Genomic DNA, 13,206 nt, shown 5'->3' with positions numbered 1-13,206 from the left:
AAAAAACCCCACCATACTGAGGCTTGTATTTTATAAGCTAGTATTAACCCAAAGTACTTTTTTTCTCTCCTCTGATAATATAGACCACACTGAAGCAAACAATAACATCCAACGATACAGTTGGTTTCTCCAACACATAGTTATTTTCTTCTGTTTATTTGTGATTTAAACATCTTAAAAAACATCTTTGTGTTTTGCTTGGATAAGAGGCTGAGGAAACAGCAACAGCATGCAGACAGACTGGTTGAGGATCCCTGCAGTATAAATCGTCAAATTAACATTACGTGACTATAGCTCATATTGAAGAGAATAATTTATAGGACCATAAATAAGTAATGCTGTTGAGTTAGAATGATTCACATTTCATATATAACACCGGGAGAAATATTTGAACAGTTTTAAGTGACTGATAGTTAGTTTCATGTATGTCGTATTAAACAAGCAATGACACCAGGTCTGTTTAAGTAAAATATGTCAAACTGAATTCTAGAGATCTGTGTGCTCTGTGTATGCAGTGCTGCCATTTCTATCACTCTGCTGAGACACTAGAAACAGTATCAGTGGAAGCTTATATAAGAACTGGAGTGTAGGTTTTGAGGTTGAAAGCAGGGGGTTGGATATTTTTGGAGAGCTGTATGGCCCTGTCTCAAAAATCTAATCCAACGTCACGTGGATTGCAGACTCTCACCTTCAGCTGAATGACAGGATGAATACACACTCCTGATGTTTGCCTACTATTGTTATCCCACTCGGGAGATTGTTCAATACAATCACGTCCCACTGGCTCCCAAAGAGTAAACATTCAAGTGTGGTATCAGGGAAAATATATGTAAAGTTTGATTAAAAAAAATAAAATAAAAAGCTGGCGTCAAATTCCTATGAATTTTAATTGAATAGCTGAGGATATAATGCATGCTACAGCCCCTTCAATCATCTTTGTGTATGTCACTTACCTTTTTACATACACTTAGAGAAAAGCATACTAATTAGTGTTCCTATGGTGTTCTACTTTGAAATTCATTACAAATCTGGAATTGAAAACAGGTAGTATGGTATTGAGACATTCTAGCTGAGTTAAGATGAATCAATCTGGGACACTGTGTAGGTTAGTGCCTCTCTGCTCAATATAGTGTGTTTCACAGGAAGCCACTCCAGTGTGTTATACATAGTGTTAGCTGGTTTTTAACTGAGTACAGTAGGGCTTTCTCTTTCCTAGCATCATGAAAATAGCACATAGTGAGAACCCTGGCGCTATACATTGTGAAGTGTATAGACTTATCGAAGGAAGACTTGCCATCTGTTTGCAATTGTGATTACATAATTATTACTATGGAAATATATGTATACATGTTTTGTTGTATTTGCAGTTCTGATACAAGATACAAGCTAAAAACAGTACAACAACACCACCTAAGTAGCAGACTTTGCCATTGGATTATTGACAACTGCCAGTTAACTGCAAAGCCAAATGCAAGGGTAATTGGTGTAAAACAGGATGGACTGTCAATTTAACTGAAACTAGGGACGGTATTATTGCTTTATGCATGTTTTTTAAGGCTAAAATCTACACAAAGCTGACTTTTATTAACTGGCTAAAAGCAGAGTTTCTATTTTGAAAATCTTCTCAGCTCTCCATCTCTGTTATTTTTCTTTTCTGATCAGCAAAAAGTGTTCAGCATGGAAGGCTGACAGCGAGGAATGTGTGAATTCATCAGCAGCACACTTCCAATGATGCTGTCATGTCTCTGTCACAGAGCTGTCAAGTAATTGGCTTGGAAACAGGCTCATCACAAGTCCTTCCTCACCTAATTTAAACAATAAGAGGTGTTCAGAATGGACAGCGACCACCACAAGACACGGTTAGAATAAATAAGATGCCTTCTTTTGTGGAGGATGACATCTTAATAATACATTTTTTTATGTACAGTTCTGTTATGTATAACTTGTAAAAATTAAAATATTATTTACTAAAATGACATTAAAATTTACCTTTTTTGTCTGTAAGGGAATATTAATAGTCTTAACACCGAAAATCCTGTTTACCAGATAAAGAGGAATAGAGCTGTAATGGTTTAATAAAACTAGCAAGAAGCTACAAAGAACAATGAACTGCTCCATCTGGTTTTTATGTAATGTACTTTAGGTGTTCATATTAATACATCTCTTAAATTTGAAGAACATATTAAGAGGCTGATGTAAGGATAGGTGCGATAGGTGATTTGCGGTTACAAAACACCCATATTGCAGCCAAAATCAGCGTTTTGCACGAGCAAACTATATTTAGCAACAGTAAAGTGGGACTTTAGCGGCTATTAAAAATGCAGTGTATGCAAAGAATGGTTATCACCTGCCGTTCTGCACCCACTATAAAATTAGCAGTTTGCCATTATGAATCCATGTAAATGATACTGAAATATATTCAAATGAAGAGCATGGAATTGGGTGGGTATTTGGAATACTAAGCGGGCGCAAACATTATAATGAGATGTAAACAAACAACAGATATAGTATAGATAAGTTCATTTATGTTCCTCTGCTATCTTTTTATTCCTAGTTTTTTTTTGTCTGTTCTTATAACATTTACAAAGAGAAAAAGGCAGGTTCTTTTTTATTTAAAATATTTCTATAACGTAATATTTTTAAATGCCATAATTGCCGCTATTAGAACATGGACTACAAGGAAAAAACCATCTCGATCCCAACTGATTCAGCCCCGATGGCAGGTCTGATTCTCTCCATGTGGAATCCCAGCAGATGTTTCTTCAAAGTCCATAGCAAACTGCATTACAAAAATAAACTCTGGGTGCAATCCTCAAGAGGTAGGAATAATTATCTTGCATCAGTCAACTTCTTTAACTCAAATCTGATTGCTATATACAGTATGTGATCTTGCCTAGCTGAAACACAAATAGAGTTATAACAATAGGAAGCTTTAGTCTTATCAGTACATTGTGTGTGGGCGGCATTGCTTACAACAAGGTTCAAAGAGGCCTTTTAAATTTCACTTAGGATATCACTTACTCACGAGAGTCACAGCAAATGGTGACGCACATGACTGACTACATGGCAGTTGTTACCACATTCAAACCAAAGCTGACACTCAAATGTGACACTGAAAACTATTAGAAGGTTGCAGAACCTCCTTGCCAGGGGCTCAGGGAAACACTTCTCACTTAAAGAGAAGACTTTATTTGAGGGTTTTAACTCAATACCGTGTGTGCTTTTTTGCTTTTCTCAACTTGAACTGATTGTTCATGGAATAGAGAACAGGAATCTCAGCTTCCTCCACAAGTCCCTCTTAAATGCAGTGCATGAAAGCACAGGGAATAGTGCCATGTGTCCTGTGTCTGATCCTCAGTCCTCAGGGTCTTGGGTTTGTCAAGGATGAGCTCATGTGGCAAATCAAAAAGCCCCAGAAATGAGTTGACAATGTACTTGTGAACATAATAATATAAAGACAAGCACCTGAGGGCTGTCAAAACTGTGCATTATAATGTTCTTTTGGAATTCCAGGAGAAGAAACTTTTTCTTTTCTGGTTTTAGAATATCATAATTTGACTTTTATTTAACATTATGTAATCAAAGAAATTACAAAATGATATTGCAAAAGTCTACCGGAAGCCATAATAAAGTAGTACAGTATTTCATGTTAGATTTCAAAATGTCAAATTTTTTAGTTGTTGTCTGTGTTTTATTAAGTATATAGAAAACTACAAAGCGGTATGTAATTCAATATGTTAACGTAACATTAGTCAGCAGATTTGATGAAGCGAAATGTGTTAATTCTATAGGGTGATGCAAAACCTATTGGCCATAGCTGGATATTGAGAATAACAGCAGATACATTGTGTCGTACATGTTTGCTGTTTGCAGTGTTGCCGTTCACTTCAGGTGCCCCCCGATATCTGGATCAAATCACTACCTTGGTTCATTTGGATTGCAACACGTATATGTGCACAACAAATATGATAGCTCATTTTGTGTTGCCAGGCCTACTGTAGTGTCGCTCAAGGCAAAGAGGTATTGCATGTCAAAGCAATTTCCAGAAATATTACCTTGAGTTAATGGAGACATTTCTTATATTTTGTTCAGGCAGTGATTCTCTGTTATAACAGGTAGATTAGCAGTATGATGCATCGTTCAGTTCTCGGAACAACAGCAGCTCATTTTAAATTCAAGAATTCTCTTCTTGGGAGTCCATTATCCACAAGACAGTTAACAGTGTTAAAACTCAAATTAAAGTATGGAATGCATTCAGTCTGTGTTAATAATTGCGTATTGTTGCATTTTAACCACAGCAATATCCCTGACAACATCCACTGCTTAGAACTTATTATCACGAAGCCCAGTGTTAGCAAGACCTTCAAAAGGGCACCAGGCAGCATTTTTTTTTGTTTCAGCTTCAGGCGCAAAATATCAAGCACTCTTGACCTCATCTGTATGTGTATATGCTGCGTGTGTGGAGAGCCTCTTGAGTTTTTCAGCTCCCTGGAGGAATTCCATCAAGCTTTGCAATGCACTTATTATTATTCTTCATGCTGTCTCGTGGTGAAAAAAGTTGTCAAACTGCTTTGTCACTTCTTATTTTTGTTTTTCCCAGGCCCAGGCCTCTTGGCAGTGATCACTTGTCTCATAGCTCGAAGGAGCTAAAGACATCAGGCCCATGTGCTTTACCATGGAGAGGCTGTCTGTGGTACGCCCTTCTTATCAATGCTTGCCTGCCTTCTTTTAGCCCTTTGTAGCTCTTAGAAATTCACTTGAGATTTTCTGCTGCAAAGTGGAGGCTCTATCATCCCACTCCATCTGTTAGTCTGCCACCGTTTCAGGATCAAGTCAATTCAAATCTAATTTATTGTGATCCCTTTCTAACTCTATAACATGCTTTGGACAGATTACAAACAATATGTGGTTAAATGGAATGGCTATGACCCTAGTAATACAGTTCAGTTTGGTTTCTTTGTTTCCTTGATTTTTTCGTCCACCAACATTCCTTTGAAACTATTCTTCCAAACACACCAAAAAAAACCCAAACAATTAAAACCTGGAAATGTGACCTCTCCAACACTCACAATACAAATCATTTCTAGGGGATGTTTCAAGAGACAACCAATAGCACTTACTCCTCATCTATTCTCTGTAATACAACATTCACCCCGGATTAAGGACTGTATTGTCATGGGTACGTTTATTTGTATGACAACAGCTTGAATGTATGAAATCAGTTTTTCAAGGTATACCTATTTTAGTTATCCGAACAGTGGAGAGATTTAGTTCAGCAATGGGTAGATTAATTCATTAGATACCCATATAGCACAGGTGACGATAATGCATTCACACTACCCAGCATGCTCTTCACCGGGACTCTTGTGCCTGCGCTATTTAATGTTATTATATTTTTTGCTAATGCTGTTAAGCAAATACAGCAGCACAACTGCAAGTTTTTATAAAGATTAATATTATCAGCACACATGGACAGGGGGTGATGAGAAGTTGACTGATTTCAAGCTATTTACCATTAAAACTGAAACTATTTACCATTTACTAGGTCACAGTTGCAGAGGGGACAGAAAAACAGTTGCAAACCCCTAGAGGTCATTTCTAAAACCAGAGAAATGTAGCTTTTCAGAAGCAGTCTCGGGTAAAAGAAAAGGTTTTGAGACAAGGACTGTTACCGCGCTCTGATTCATGCTTGAATGTATTGCTTGTCGCTGTTTCTCTGGGATTGTTTTTTGTACTGGCAAAGCAACCAAAACTTTGAAATTAATGTATTTCCAGTTTTAATGAACATTAATATAAATATGTGCTCACTAGACTTGGCTTTTTATTTGACAGACAGTCTGGCTCATGATTTTGAATCTTACTGCATACAATTGACTGAACTCATGAAAACATGAAAAGATGATCTGTAGTCATAGTTGTCTATATTCTATAGCTAAATGTATACTTTTCTACAGTGGTTAAGGCGATAGCTGTGAGGCCCACAAGATAACCGGTTCAAGTCCAGCCCTCACCAGTTAGACTCATGATGGTGCCTACTGTCAGATTCGCACATACTCTTTTTATTTATATATATATATATATGCTCTGAGCACACTCTTAAACTCAGTGGAGATGTTTAAGGAGGACAGAGATGTTTTAAACTCCTGTAAGTGGTTTTGTTCATGCACTGGGCATGCTATATGTCCAGACAACTTTTAAATAATCAAGAAAATTTCTCATTTAATTTGAACTTTTAACAAATCAATTTCCAATGCCTTTACAGGGTTAACAGCATTAATACTTCAATAAGTTTATGGTTATAACATGTTTTTAGCTCTTAGGATATAAAATGCAAAAAGCTAAAACGCCCGCTGCTACGTTCTAGAACATTCAATATATCACTCTCTACTGCTAAAATATAAATCCTATAACTTCTAGCAATGCATCCAATATAAACGAGATATTAAATTCAAATATATTCTTACCTTCCAGTAGTTGGAAGAATAGTGTAGGATACAGTATATTGAAAAATAAGAACTCTCTTCAAAAGACAGAGACTAACTTTGACCAAACAGCAATCAGTTTTTCAGAGACCCTCAGAGCATGGACCACGTTAGCTTTCAAGATCAAGTTCAATGGTATCGAATGGTCTTTCTCTGAGCTTATATAGGATTTTCCCTCCCTTGAATACATCAGAAGTTCCAAGCAAATATGATCATCACTTGCCCTTGACATTTCTTATCTTTGAGTTAATGATACACTTTAGAAGGATCAGGTTAGCTCCTTTTTAAAACTGATTGGATATATTAAAACATGATTGCATAGCTCATAGTCAGGTTAACCTGAGCTCACAGAATCCTTGCTATAATACAATACAATAACTTACATGTTTACATGTGTAAAAATAGATGCTGTAACAGCACCTTTCTCTGTGATTATAGAAAATTATATCTCAACCTTTCTGATTAGTTTACTTTCATATACAGGTATGTTAACAAAGTATGGGACAAAGACTGTAAAGGGGTTTATCACAAGCCTTTGAATAAGCATACTGTGGTCAGTGCAGTTATTTAAATGTAAGCTATAATAAACATGTTAAGTATAATAGCCTTATTTAACTATGCCATTCTTGGCCTGAGCCTGACCTCTATTTCTAAAAGTTGTCCGCATAAGCAAGTTTTAAAACACCCTGTTTTCTTGCCAAGGTTAGTGTTTTGATTACTATGAACTCCACTGTGAGCACTTCTCCAAATTCACTGCATGAAGTCAGTTTTCTCCCAAAGAAAGTTGACACTTATTTGATAAGAACTGATACTGGACACAACTCCCCTAATTCATGGAATGCTCGCTTCGACTGTCAGGTTTTCTTATTACAGAAAGGCTTTGGATTGAAAACTGCAGGACGACAAGTAAATCTCACTTTGATTGCCTAAAAGAACCGTCCATATCTAGTACCACTCTGCTTGCCAGCAGATAAGGGCAAGGCTATTTTTCTGTAGGTTTTTTGTGTACTAAAATTATTGAATAGTTTACACTTTATTTGTCTAATATTCTAACCTAACAGTTCCTGCTTTTATTGCAATAAAACTTTTATATAAACTAAACATTTATATTCTTTAATATTTTTTTGTTTAGTTGGAGAAATAAACTGAACTAATTCTTAAATTGATTAAATTAAATGCTTGCTCCTGCTTTTACAGTCTATTTGTATTACAGTAGAGCCTTAGCAAGCAAACACTTGCTAGTTTAAATATTATGTTTCTTATTAGATCAAAACACTTAAAACGTTAATTATCTTCAGAAAATGTTGTCACTCTATTATTAGATCAGAATATTTTTTTATTTAAAACCTCTAAGCTTAGTAACAACACAATCAAACAAAATCAGATAGGTATTTTTAGTTTCAAATATCATTGTGTCTAAAAAGGGTTGCCCTTTTGATTTTGCTAATTAGCAATACCTAGCCTCAGTGTTTAGTTTCCCCTACTTCTTTCAAGGATACAGGCTTCCATGTGCAATAGTGTATGTGCACTAACAACAAAGGCACATAGACAAGATTTTTTTTCAAACATAAACACTTCTTCAGTTTTCTTAGTTCAAATCATTGTAACCTGTACATAATTTGCTGCAATATTATTTATGTTGGTTTTATATTATTTATAACACAGCACAATTATTACAATATTCTGACAGTGTCAGTTAGCAATATGTTCTTTCAACAATAATACTGCTATTTGTATAACAGTTTAACTTTAAATGAGTTTATAACATGTATTTCTAATTCAGTTACTTCAGTAAAACAGTTGCTCCAAGAAATTGTAATATTATTTTACTGAATTAAGTCTGACCCCTTTTTTCATTTCCTACAAAATCCAGTTGAAGCAGGTGTTAAAATATCCTAGCCTTTTGGCCAATTTTTTGTAGTTGATTAATATGAGACACTACGTAAGCATTTTCTAATACTCCTACCTTCTGTTATCCGAAAGTAATGAAAGTAAAAATTGGCTGTCTTTTCTCATAAAACTGGAATGAGCTAAGAAGGTATTCTTCTGATAAGAGCCTGACAAGTTTGACTCCCTCTAACTGTTTCCTATTAGTTGTACAGATCTATTTGAACAGAGCATATACAGTATTACTACAATTTATGACAAAGAGTATATCACATTATTTCAATCAATACAGGTTAGTTTAAATGATCCAATTCATGTCTAATAACTCAGCACGTTCCCAACAGGGTTCAAACTCTGCGCCAGGCTCAGCTCGGACTGGTTATGTGAACACCACGACAGACCTGTGCATCAGGTGTTCCACATCAGAGGTGTGGCCAACCAGGGCCTTTACTTGATACCTGGAAAAACTGAAATCTTTTTAGCTGGGCTCCCATCTCTACATTCCCATTCCCATCATTAGTGGGAAGACTTCAAATAAATGAAACCGTTTCTATCAAAGATACATCTATCTCTGCCACATATACCTTTCACTCAAAAAAGGTGCTTGCACCTTGTACAAGGCAAGACGGGTTTTAGGGTGACTCTGTGACACCCCTGTCCTGCTACTGGGTTTAGGAAACTCACAGCCCGTACCTGACCGCTGTGTACATAGGTTATGGTACCTGGTTAAAGATCGTGAACCAGCTTTATTGTGCAGCTACTTACACCACCGATCTAGACAAGGGGAGGCTGTCTAGAAAAACACTGCTAGTCTTCGGCTTGGAGAGATTGCTCCAGCACTGACCATCTCAGTTAAGAGTTGCCTTAGCAATTTAAGGGCTCTGTTTACAGTAATGAAGTGTGGCGATGCTAAACTGATGCATTTCTGCAGAGGTTTTGCAGCATCACAATGCTCAGCTCAATACAAACAACCCTCCCTAGTGCCAGCTAATTAGAGGCTAATACAAATAGGATGTTATTTTGGGGTGGTACCAGAGCGTAACTGAACAAACCATGGACACTAAATTAAACCAACCTTCCCTAATGGAATATTAAAGGTGATTCCTCTTGCAACAAAGGGTCTTTTTAACTATCTTTATCTTACTGTGACTCCTCAACAGCTGGTAACATTGAGTGTGCAATTGTTTTATTCTGAATGTTCAATTATTGCAAAAATAACTAATGGAAAATACATTATTTTAAATATGAATATATTCCATAGGAAAAATACCACAAATCCTCACTGAAATATATGTAAACATTACAGAAATAAATACATTCAATATACACAAAACTGACTTTGTTTTTTAGTGTTATGGTTTTAAAAAATGACCATAATTTCTAATGTGTAACTGGAGTTTCCTTAAAGTGCATGGAGCTAACAATACAACTCCAGAAAATGTCTTGTAATATGCATTGCCATCATTGCATAGACCTCACATTTTCATTTTCATTTTAAATGTACTGATCGCTCCTAAGAGATATCTTGCTGCTGCACTTCACCACTTCTAACGTGCATTCCACAATAGTGCTAAGGCTAAAGAAATTACAAAAGGCCAGCATTGTCCATTCTGGAAAAAAGACTTGCAGCACATGACAATGAGCAAATAATGAATACAAATCTGGACCCTGATTTTGCTTTTAAATAATGCACACAAATAAAGACAGGGTTTATTTTAGCTGAATTTTGTCAAACTCAGTATAGTTATATTGTTAATGTCTATCATAACCAGTTGTCTAGTTCAGTACTGTGAGCTCCATCCTTAATGCAAAATGGCCGACAAACAGTATCACACAGCAGCATCTAGTGGCTACAGAGAATAACATTTCAGCCTGTGCAGTAAAGACTGTGCAGTGTTATTATTGTTGGGATGAATGGGCCCTTTTCATAAAGCTTAAACATATGAGCTATTAAAGCAATAATCGTTTTAATAAATCATATGAAGATGTTAACAAACTCTTTACTTTTGTTGTTGTTTTTATGAATATCAGCCATTATTTAATAAACATTCTTTAAATAACTTGGGAGTTAAACCTTTATGAAAAGGCCTCACTGTTTTATATAATCGACTTCCTGGTTTTTGCTTTAAAAAGAAGTGTCCCACCTGTATGACCCTGTCTGAAAATAAGCACATGTAAAATCTGAAAAGCCTCGGAACAGTTTCAGCACTCATTCTGGGAATGCCTGGCATTGTATCCTGTGCTGTGTGCCCCTTCCCATGGTTAAAGCAATGGCAATGGCAATGGGAGCACGAGAAAGATGTTTGTTCTTTCAGTTTCACTACACTTTTCACTTTTCTTCTTCTCCTTTTGGTCCAATCAGATGATACACATCTATTATCCAAAAATATTCAAATACTATTTGCCATATCTAGTGCAATGTTAAAATGTTATACTGTTAGGAAATTTTGAAATGCTGACTTAAAAGTTCAAGATAATCATCCTGAATTAAAAGATGTGTTTAATGCCCCCATTCATTGTTCTCCAGTTCCACTGAACCTCCTTTTATTAGATCCTTCAGAGATGTGAATTCAATGGGTACGTACAGTGTAAACAATGTGCTGGTTCATCACCCTCAAGACCTCAAGTCTTCAGAGTCTCACTTAAGACAAATTAAAACATTCATCACTTTTTCAACTTTTTGGTTGAAAATGTATGTATAGAGCTTGCAGGAAATATTATGCTATGTTGTGCAAATAAGCAATAACTGCGCAGGTAGCATGCCCACTGGTTATAAGACTTTCTCGCACCAATTCAATTTACATAATGAAGTAGACCTCAAATTGTAAATGCCATTCAAACCTTGATTACGTTTGCAAAAACTGCACCTAATGCAATTCTGCCACTTAGCCTCCTGAAATAGCATATCTGTTGTATCAGCTGCTTTCAGTAACAAGGTTAAGATAATTGACTCCATCAACTAAACAATATTAAAAAGCAATGGCGTCATGTAATCTGCTCATTTCTGAAGATGATGAGGTCAGTGTGTCTCATTTCATAGAGCTTGACTTTCTGAATAATCCCATACAATTGAGCCCAGCTCTTAATTAGTCACTTGCTTGGGTAATTACTGCAGGCATCACAAGAGCTATGTGTTGCAACATAAAAGGGTAAGGGAACTTTGCAGATGAGCGGTTTGGTACATTACAAATTAACTTGAATTACTGACTCTTCAGCATGCACAGCACCAACATGCTGCTTTCGGCTCCACAATGGAGAATCTGAATAGCATGATGATGGTGTAATTGTTGTCTAAATTATTGTGTTCAAAAGCTACCATTCACAGTCAGGTTTGAGACCGCCCAATACATTTTGCACACTCTGAGCCAGATAGTAATATTATATTACACACTTCAAAGTTATACTGCTATATAAATATCACAACCCTAGAGCCTGACTACCATGCATATCACACCCCCACAGTCAGACCGGCACTCCAAACACACAGCTAGACTACCATGCATATCACACCCCCACAGTCAGACCGGCACTCCAAACACACAGCTAGACTACCATGCTAGACTCCACCATGCATATATCACACCCCCACAGTCAGACCGGCACTCCAAACACACAGCTAGACTACCATGCATATCACACCCCCACAGTCAGACCGGCACTCCAAACACACAGCTAGACTACCATGCATATCACACCCCCACAGTCAGACCGGCACTCCAAACACAGAGCTAGACTACCATGCATATCACACCCCCACAGTCAGACCGGCACTCCAAACACACAGCTAGACACCCCCACAGTCAGACCGGCACTCCAAACACACAGCTAGACTACCATGCATATCACACCCCCACAGTCAGACCGGCACTCCAAACACAGAGCTAGACTACCATGCATATCACACCCCCACAGTCCAAACACACAGAGACTACCATGCATATCACACCCCCACAGTCAGAACGGCACTCCAAACACAGAGCTAGACTACCATGCATATCACACCCCCACAGTCAGACCGGCACTCCAAACACAGAGCTAGACTACCATGCATATCACACCCCCACAGTCAGACCGGCACTCCAAACACACAGCTAGACTACCATGCATATCACACCCCCACAGTCAGACCGGCACTCCAAACACAGAGCTAGGCAGAAATGTGTCATCCTTGTTCAGAGAGTTGCCAATAAGATGGAAAACAAATGTACAGCTGTCCTTATAGCAACTAGAAAATTAACATAACATAAATCACTAACAGTATGTCGTTTAAATAGATCTATATTTCTGTCACTTGCTTAGACTTCACTGATCACTTTGTTAAGTGCTCCAAATCAGCCATGACACATGTGGAAAACAGAGAACTATACCATGTTTCCATTTGCAAAAGCACTTTGAAATCAGTTCTGTGCATTTCCCTCTACAGGAGACTGAGATTGAACTGTAATCATTGAGCTTCTCATCCCTAGTAAGCATTAGAACAACCAGCCTCTCCAACCAGCTCTGACGTAGGAGCCAAGGAGTGTCCACTGGGCAGGGGCTACCCAACCTGTAACACGTCTCGTTTGGTTCTGCACTTCTTCAATTGATTAGCTCACTGATACAGAACAAGATCCAGGTAACTATGGAGGGGGTTAGCAAGGGTGTGGTAGCTGACACCTGGTCATTTTAGTAACACTTCTGAAACAGGAAAAGTGAATCACTTTGGCTAAGTTTTCTCAGAACAGGTCAGATTGGGACAAGGTTGGGACTATTTCATTTAGATTTTTTTTTATTCAGTGACTCTGAAGGATGCCCCTGATGTGATGTTCTTTATATGTGGAGTAAATACTGCATGGGA

This window comes from Polyodon spathula, chromosome 15 (genome assembly GCF_017654505.1).
Source record: "Polyodon spathula isolate WHYD16114869_AA chromosome 15, ASM1765450v1, whole genome shotgun sequence".
NCBI classification, from domain to species: domain Eukaryota; kingdom Metazoa; phylum Chordata; class Actinopteri; order Acipenseriformes; family Polyodontidae; genus Polyodon; species Polyodon spathula.
Note: the sequence above shows the minus strand (reverse complement) of the source record.